We start from the raw sequence: 10040 nt of genomic DNA on the forward strand, positions 1-10040 counted from the left end.
CAAGACAGTTGTTAAGTCTTTTTACCCTAATTGCTGTTGTCCTATTATTTCCTTTTTTTTTTTTTTAAGATTTTATTTTATATCGTGGTGATATATGCTAAAACTGTTGCTTCTGGTCCTGCCTTAAAACTTGAATATGTAGGGCATTTTTTTAAGAATTCATCCCTGGAGATACAGTATTTGTTTTTCTCTTTCTGACTTATTTTGCTTAACACAATACCCTCTAGGTACATCCATACTGTTGTAAATATCAGGATCTCATCCTTTTTGATGGCTGAGTAATATACCATTGTGTGTATGTACCACTTTGTCTTCTGTTGCTGGACACTTGGGCTGCTTCCATATCTCAGCTACAGAAAATAAAATGCTGCAGTAGGCTTAGGGGTGCCTCCGTGCTTTCAGAATGTTGAGTCTGATGTGTCAACTGCCACAACAGTCGTGGCAACTCAGGAAGGGAGCCAGGTGCAGGAGGTAAGAGGAGGAGTGCAGCTTTAGGCAATCTGAGTTGAGGTGTCTGTTGGACGTGCAGGTGTAGGTTCTGGTTGGACAGTCAAAATGTAGGAATGGGTGCTTGGGGGAAGAGAGATGCAATCATGCTGTTGCCAAGGGATATATTCCTTGTAGAGAGAGTGACAGTTAAGGATTTAGGGTAATTCCTTCTTTTCTTGGGCAGATAAAGGGGAAGAATAAAGGAGTAGTGGATGGAAGGGGAGGGACGTGGCTTTGATGCCAGGAAGGCATTTTTGCACAGATGTCTAGAGAAGAGAGATTTCAAGGAATGAAATGTCAGCAATGTTCGATGATGTGAAAAGTTGCAAAGCAGCTTGATTAGGGGGTGGGGGTAGATCGAGGAGGTTGTCACTGAGTACTGAAAGAAAATGGGAGGTGAGTAGTGGAGTCCTAAGCCAGACATAGAGATAGAGTGCCTGGGCGTGAGACCATGGAGGTCACACACAAGAATAGCCTTTTAGAAAGTTTGATGGTAAAGACACAGACGATCATAACTCCAGACATAGCTTGGACAAGGGTGGGTTTTACAGGCTGTGTTTACCTATTTGCAGGTTGACTGAAGGGAGATGACAGATGGTGTATGCTGCTGGATGTTGTGGGTTGAGATGGGATCAGGTATACAGAAAAGCACACAGAGAGGAGTGTATGGATGCCCTGACTGCTTCTGTAGAACACAAGGCCAACATTAGGCATGGAGGGAATGGAACGTGGCTCAAGGAGATGTGCAGTCTCAGATACAGACCACATGGCTCAGAGTCTTACAGGGCTCTCCTTGCCTCTGCGTGGCCCTTCTCACAGGGTTTAAGTTTTGAAGAGTCCTTTTGTTTCTCTGGGTTTGGGGTGTGACTGGAGAGACATAGCAGAGAGCAAGGGCTGAGGAAAGACCAAGAGGGCAGGAACTCACAGAGGGGAGTCTACTACCCTCTCTGCCTTTTCTGGTATGGGCTCTCTCCTGATCTGGATGGACGGATGACCTGCCATTACTTCTTTTAAAAATGCATTTGGCTTTACCCTGCCAGAAAGCAACACATGTTTATTGAAGAATAGTGGGAAACCCCAGAGAAACTGAAGGAAGAAAATAAGCACTCAGCTGAAGACAACCATTCAAAAGTTCTGGCCCTTTTCCTCCCAACTTTCACTGAAGTTGAACAGATAAATGTATATATATGAAGTGATTTCTGGGAAAGACCAAAAAAAAAAAAAAAAAGATACCAACAACAAGAAAACAAAAAAGAGAACAAAGCAGAAGAAAACGGTGTTCATTTTCTTCCTGAGGCTGCCCTTCCTCGATACTGCTACTTGGTTTTACTACCTGCTTTTCTCCCTGGGCTTTCTTGACAAAACATGGTTCCACTACTTTTACCTTCTTCAAAGTGTTTGACAGAGTCGTTTGCTTTCAACATGGAGTTTGAGCAAAATGGACTATTGTTTTAAAATATTCTATCATGTGTGCTGTAATATCTCATCCTGGACATGATACAAATGCTATGATAAAAAGAAGAGATGCTTTTAAAGTGATCACCAGAGTTGTGAAATTCATTGGCATGATCCTTCTTTTTTTTTTTAAAAAGATTTTATTTATTTATTTGACAGACAGAGATCACAAGTAGGCAGAGAGGCAGGCAGAGAGAGGAGGAAGCAGGCTCCCTGCAGAGTAGAAAGCCCGATGTGGGGCTCGATCCCAGGACCCTAGGATCATGACCTGAGCTGAGGGCAGAGGCTTAACCCACTGAGCCACCCAGGCGCCCCAACATGATCCTTCTTTTGAGGGTCATAATTCGTTTAATTTTTTTCTGCTCCAGCTTAACCTTCGCAGTCTTCAGTTGTTATGTGCATTAGACACAGTATTAGCAGTAGTGGCAGTAAAATTACTCCTGTCACCCTTTACAGGTACCATTTTACTAGCATCTCCTTACCACTGTAGCAGCTTTAAACCCTGTTTCCACCCTGTTCATTCCTTTAAATGCCTTTTCCTTAAAACCTTTTCTTAGTTTTTGGTGTTCTATAGCTTTACCACAAAATGTTTAATTGAAGATTTCTCATCTTGCTTGGTATCTGTGCATTTCCTGTATTTCTGGATTTATCATTTCTGTAATATCCTCAGCTGTTTTCTTCTGAAATTTTGACTCTGTCCTTCTGCTGTACTTCCCAGGATTCTTATTTAAACCTCCCGTCTGTTGTTCGTGTCTCTCAAGCTGGCGTTCATCTTCTTCTCCTGCCTCCTTGTGTTGCATTCTGGGGAATGTCTTCACTTCTTGGTGCAGTGTTGTGAAGTCCTTCATTCGGGGCTCATCTACTGCCCCACCATTCTGGTGTGTTTTCTGTTGTGTTTTACGTCTCAGTGATTTTTGGTCCCTGTTTAACTTCCTTCAGTTCCATGTTCACACTTGGCCTGTTGCTTTTGATAGGCTCTTGATCCTTCTTTATTTTTAAACCTCTTTTGTGTTCTTAAACAATTAACATGTAATATTTTCTATTCTGTATCTGATCATTCCAGTGTCTAAAGTCTTCATTTTCCCTCAGTCTTCTGTCTCTCACAGTGGCCTCATTTCTTGCATGCTCTGTGAAGGGATTTTGAGACCAGATTTATTGGAACATAGATGTAATCTCTTTTAATTCTGTTTTTTGGTGTGTTTTTTTTTTGTTTGTTTGTTTGTTTGTCTGTCTGTTTTTTCCTGGAGGGTTTGTCTTTCCTTTGCCAGGAGGCTGGGAGTGTTCTTGGTTGGGATCACTTTGGTTCCATTTGAGGGTCCTGGTTTATTAAGGAAATCTCAGGTTCAGTTCCCCCAACTTACCGTGTGGTGGGAACGGGGTCTGGAGGGCACAGGCCTGTAGAGATCCTGCAGTGAAAATGGCATTTGTTCTCTGGCACCCTGATTTGTTTTTCTTGAGCTTGTTGCTTACAGATCAGGTTTTGGCTCACTTGTTTCTGCCACCTCCCTCTTCCTGCTTCCTTTCCTACCATTTTCTAAGTCCTTTGCTAGTTTTCCAATGTCTTCTAAAGCCCAGAAATGTTTTGTGAATTCCATTTGCCATCACTAATTGCAAGTCTCCTCCTGCAGCAGGAAGGCCAGAGCCAGACACTGTAATGCTCTGCCTCCCACAGAGGAGATTTTAATACCCTCTCCTCGTGTTCAGAAATTCTAGATTGGAGATGGAGTTATGGATACATTACCATCTACAGAGGATTAGTTGCCTATATAATAGAACAAGTATGCATTATTCTAATCTTCCTAAAACTTCCATTTTGCATAATAAATATGAATGAATAAGGAACCCGCATTACTTTAGTTTATGCAGATGTTCGCTTTCTGTCTCTGGCTTTAGATGGTAGGTTGTCATTTGTATGGTTCATTCTGAAAATTGGGTAACTTCATTCTTATTTTCTACATGTTGGTGCCATATAAAGTGATGATTTATGGAGATTCAGAGGTAAATATTTATCAACATCTAAATAATTGGGGAAGGCTTCCTTTACAAAAGGTAGAATTATTAAGACCTGTTTAATCACAGAAGGGATATCCTGTAAAGCTAGCCCATAAATAAAAAGTGGATCAGAAGAAAGCAGAGAGAGGAGAGAATTTGGAAGGAGCACGTGGAGGGACACCTACTGCCTATCCCTGTAAGTCAGGGGCAATCTGGAAGGGAAACCTTGTTAAAGGAGGCAGTAGTGTTTAGATGTAATGAGCTACTGGAAACCTCACAGTGTTCTGGTGAAGCAAGTGGTGTGCAATCAAGTCCGCAGCCCAGTTGAAGTTGTGGCTTCAGGCAGCAAGCGAGCAGGCCTTTCTGTCTGCCTTTATCTCCAGTGGGAGCGACTTGTCCTCCTTGAAGTCAGCCTCCAGACATCTTTTCCTGTCGCTACACATCTGTGCATCACTGAGAATTTCTGCGGTTGCTGCTTCATGGAGATGTTTGTCAGTTTTGGGTTTTGTTTGTTTTGTTTTATTTTTTACTGAGGTTCACTTGCTAACTTTTCTCTTCTCTTAAAAAAAATTATATTTAATCTAGGGGTGCCTGGGTGGCTCAGTGGGTTAAAGCCTCTGCCTTTGACTCGGCTTGAAGGCATGATCCCAGGGTCCTGGAATTGAGCCCCACATCAGGCTCTCTGTTCAGCAGGGAGCCTGCTTCCCTTCCTCTCTCTCTGCCTGCCTCTCTGCCTATTTGTGATCTCTGTCTGCCAAATAAATAAATAAAATCTTTAAAAAATATATGTGTTTAATCTAGGGGCACCTGGGTGGCTAAGTGGGTGGGTTAAGCCTGTTTCTTCAGCTCAGTTTATGATCTCAGGGTCCTGGGATTGAGTCCTGCATCAGCAGGGAGCCCTCTTCCTCCTCCGCTCTCTCTCTGCCTCTCTGCCTACTTTTGATCTCTCTCTGTCAAATAATTAAGTAAGTAAATAAATCTTTTAAAAATATATATATAATCTCTTCCAGGAAGAGATTATGTTGAGTGAAAAAAGTCAAGCAGAGAGAGTCAATTATCATATGGTTTCACTTATTTGTGGAGCATTACAAATAGCATGGTGGACAAGGGGAGATGGAGAGAAGGGAGTTGAGGGAAACTGGAAGGGGAGGTGAACCATGACAGACTATGAACTCTGAAAAATAATCTGAGGGTTTTGAAGGGGTAGGGGGTGGGAGGTTGGGGGAACCAGGTGATGGGTATTAGAGAGGGCATGGATTGCATGAAGCACTGGGTGTGGTGCAAAAACAACTAATACTGTTACACTGAAAAAATATATATACATATATATATTTCATCTCTTATTACCATGTATTTCAAATGGTAGTGAGGGATGATGGTGTGGGACCCCATGAAGTGAATTTACACTGCCATCTTGACCACAATATAAGTGTCGTACACAGCCGTCCTGTGTCCCCTTTCATTCTGAAATGGATTCTCTCTTCGCAGCTGTTATCAATAGAAGACAGGGGTCTTTGTTCTTGTAGGTGACTTGTCCAAGATCGCACAACTTTCGAGGTTTAACCTTTGGTCTGATTGTAGGACCCATTTTCTTTAACTCAGTGCTATGCAACCTACCATGTAGGACTCTCAATACTCTCCTGCTTTTGAAGCTGTACTCCACAGGCCACGTCTACCAGTGCATATCTATTTTTGTCTAGTTCACTCATTTATTGCACACATTTACTGGATGCCAGCTATGTGTTTCAGGCACCTTTCTAGGTGCTGGAGATATGGCAGTGGGCAAGTCAAACACAACCCCCTGCCCTCATTGAGCATGTTCCATTTCCTACTACTGGAAGCATCCACCAGGAACAATGGACTTATGCCAGAAGTCCAGCAATGATATGAGTTCCAGAAATTTCTGAATGGTTCTTTGTGGAAGTGATGATTTGGCGGCAGCCCTCAAGGTAGCTACCTGCACAGGCAAAAAAAAAAAAAAAAAAAAAAAAAAAAGGAGGGCTGGTGTAGAAATGCCTGATGAATGGGCTTCAAAGTCAAATAACTGAGCCAGGTCTTTAAGGTCTTATTTAGCTCCGAGATTTTTCAAGAACTTTCCATGATACATAAGCATATTATAGAAAAAACCCTATTCAAAGCACACTGTAAATTTGGAGGATGATTGTCTTTGCATTATTTTTGTGATTAAATGACAGTTGATGAAACAGGCACTGTTGTAAGTCACTTATCCCTGTGCAAACACTTTGTGGTAAATTCTTTTATCATCCTTATTTTTCAGAGGTAGAGACTGATGCAAAGGGAGAAGTTTGGTGGTTCTCCACTGGCCACAGCTAAGCAAGCAAAAAGCAAAAAGCAGAGCCTGCATTGGAACCAGGCACTGTGGCTCCAGACCCCAACTCTTCACCCTTGGGCTTCTTGCAGCACGCCTGATTTCTTGTCACTAAGAACTTGGTGCAGGAGTTTAACGGTACCTTTAACTTCTAGTTTTTCTTTCTCAGAACTGAATCTGCATTGCAGTGCATCTCTGCATAAACATGTGTTTAATTTTGTCACCTTTAATTTTGTTTTTAGGTAAGATCTGAAGGAGTCAATCTGTTTCTTCTGTGGCTTCAAGCACTTCAGACAAACTTTGCAGAAGAGCAGGTGCTGATTTTTGCTTGCCTCGTGCCTGGTTTCCCAGCGATCATGTCATCCTTAGGGACCTGCATGGTGGAGACACTCATCAGTCCTAGCCCTGGTGTGGCGGATGGTGAGGAACATTTTAGCCAGCCTTATAGGTTGAAATGACTCTGGAAGTTCTCTTGAGGGATTCCTCAGCTTGTCATGATCCTGAATAGAACCCTTTATTTCATAGATGGGTTTGGAGGAGGAATTATCCCCTGCTCTTGTTCACAGTAATGTCTTACAGACATTAGAATAGAAAGAATCAGAGCCTTTTTTATATGCAATGAGGATGGGAGACATTTACTGAAGTGGTGGAAACAGGAATGGAAGGGAGGACTCAGATGTTGGAAACAACAGGAAGTGGAGACACATCATGTATCTGGAGTGTTTTCTTGGCTGTGAATGAAATTTAAATCTGCCATCCAAAACTACTGTTTATTGTCCTCAGCATGATTGTCTCACGAGTGGACATTCATCTGCTCACCCAGCCCTGTATTTTCATGCCGCATTCATGGAAAGACAGTAGCTGCTTCCTGGGAAAGTCATGGCAACCATCTGTGTCCCATGAGTTTTTAAGGAACTTGCCAGTTAGGGCCATTGATTGATTAATGCACATCACTTTATTGCCCAAAGACAGGTATTTGATCCTTAGGCTGACCGAAGCAGAATTTGGCAGAGAGAAGAATAGTTTAGAGGGAGAGGTGGCTTCATGGGAGTTTGTACCGTATTTCCAACCCCTTGATGCTCGCTGGCCTGGAGTGTAGCGTGAGCAGGTTCCAAAGGAGGGGCAGATGTATTTTAATGAAGGCCATTTTTTAAAAACCCTTTGAACGTTGGTGAAAGAACTCCTTTTTTTCCCCACTCTGGTGCAAAGATATATCCACAAGAGGGACGCCTGGGTGGCTCAGTTGGTTAAGCAGCTGCCTTCGGCTCAGGTCATGATCCCAGCGTCCTGGGATCAAGTCCCACATTGGGCTCCTTGCTCCGCAGGGAGCCTGCTTCTCCCTCTGACTCTGCCTTCCACTCTGTCTGCCTGTGCTCGCTCTCGCTCGCTCTCTCTCTGACAAATAAGTAAATAAAAATCTTAAAAAAAAAAAAAAAAAAAAAAGATATATCCACAAGAATCACTCCACTCTTGCCGGCCATATCAGGGGAAAGGATCGCTGAGGACCAAACATGCTTTTTCCTTCAAGTCCTATTGAACTGTATGGTTATTCAGGTAAAAGCAAAATCTTGGATAATTCAGGAATGGTCTTTCTCTTGATAGGAAAGAGGAAACATTGCTTATTTTCTCCCAGCTCATCCATATTTTGTATGTTTGCTTGTTTGTTTGTTTGTTTGTTTTTTGAGTTGACTCTTTATGATATTTCACTAGAACTTGAATATGTGCTATATCACATCAGCAAAGACCTGGCATACATAATATTTTGTGTGAGAGTGTATGTCAAGCAAACATTTCAGTTCTCCCATCGGCTTTTATATTACCATATTCACACAGAACACTTTACTTCTAACACTGTGGCTGAGGCTGTGGATTTTTCCCTCACCAGGCAACTCTGCAACACCAGCTGGGTGTCCTGTAGTTTTACTCAGCTTTGACACTGTCTGCCTTGATATGGCATCTGATCCCACAGGTTAAGGGCTCAGTCCCGTGAGACTGTTCCATCACATTCAGGTGCCAGTCATAAGTAGGAGGAGCCCAGGTTACCCACAACTTCTCTACAACTTGGCTACAAATCAGAGGTTCCTTCAACTCCTCCTCTGGTTCAACTGAGTGGCTCGCAGAACTCTGGGAAACATTTGTTTTCATTTGCAATTTATGAAAGATATGATAAAGGATACAGATGAACAGTCAGATGCAGAGACACAAAGGGCACAGTCTGGGAGGGTCCCAAGCACAGGAATGTCTATTCCTGTGGAGCTGGGTTTTATCCCCCTCCTGGTACCTGGATATGTTGACTTACCTGGAAGTTTCCTGAAACCCCTGCTATGAGGATTTTTTTTAAAAGATTTTATTTATTTATCAAAGAGAGAGAGGGGGAGAGAGCGAGCACAGGCAGACAGAATGGCAGGCAGAGGCAGAGGGAGAAGCAGGCTCCCTGCTGAGCAAGGAGCCCGATGTGGGACTCGATCCCAGGACGCTGGGATCATGACCTGAGCCGAAGGCAGCTGCTTAACCAACTGAGCCACCCAGGCGTCCCTGCTATGAGGATTTTTATGGAGGCTTCCTTACATAGATGTGCTCTGCTTTTAGCCCCCTCCCCTCTCTGGGGGAATGTAGGGGTTGGGGTGGGGGTGCCGAAGATTCTAAATTCTAATCATGGTGTGGTCTTCCTGGTGATGTGTCCCCACTGAGGAGCCATCTCGGAGCCCACCCAGAGTTGTGTTATTAGAACAAAATATTAAACTCAAAATGGATGGAAGACCTCAATGTAAGATAGGAATTCTTGCCAGTTTTCTTAAGGTGATTCTTTCTCTCTGCTATCCCTCAAGATTCTATCCTTGCCTCCCTTCCTGACTGCACTGTCCTATTGGGCAATCTTGCCTATTGGGCAGGTGGAATGGACCAGTAGGCTCAAAATGCACAGCTTCTAGAAGGCAAAGGGATACTCCAGTCTGCTCTCAGGACTTTGGAGTCTTTGTGTTTTTGGTGCTGGTGAAAGGAAATGAGAGAGGAGAGCAGACAAGAAAGAATGCTAAGTCATTAGAGAGAACTGGTAGGATAAAATACAGGCATGATGAGTAGAATGAGTTTAAAAACATGATACCATTGGGTGATTTTTTTAATACTCAGTAAGAATATTTTTAACAAAGTGAACCATTTAGTTTTGAAATATTCATTCTTAGCATAATTTGAGTTTTAAGATAGGATTACATTACAGGATTGTCAACATTATTTGTCACCATGACTTTTTTTTAAATTTTGGATAGGAATTTTAATAAGATAGCATTTTATTTCAGTAGACATTTAAGTTAAAATTTAAATGTATATATGTTCTTTCCCACATATTATCCAAAGGCTACAAATTAGAGTGGAAGAATAAGGAGAATCAAGATACTTGTTTTAAAGTTCTTTTTACACTGTTTTGAAAATATTGTCTTCCTCCTTTATTTCCATCATTTACCATGTTAGCAAAATCTACAAACTTGTACTTGGTAAGTACTGATTGGGCTGGGTATAGAGGATGTCCACAGGGAAGCTGCCATTCTCTTTCAAAGTGACCTTTGTTTATTTTTAAGCAAAATAGTCACTTTATTCTTATATTTAATGGTAACTTTATTGTAAGAGGTTTAAAGTTTCCTAATAAATGATTTTACCTATTTGTACAAACTATTTATTTGTACCTCAGGAAGACTGTGGCTCCTAAAATAATTCAACATGTGTCATGATTCTTCTTGGTATAATTATATTTAAAATTAAGTTTTAAAATTTTAATTTT

Source organism: Mustela nivalis (assembly GCF_964662115.1).
Source record: "Mustela nivalis genome assembly, contig: HAP1_SCAFFOLD_456, whole genome shotgun sequence".
NCBI classification, from domain to species: Eukaryota; Metazoa; Chordata; class Mammalia; order Carnivora; family Mustelidae; genus Mustela; species Mustela nivalis.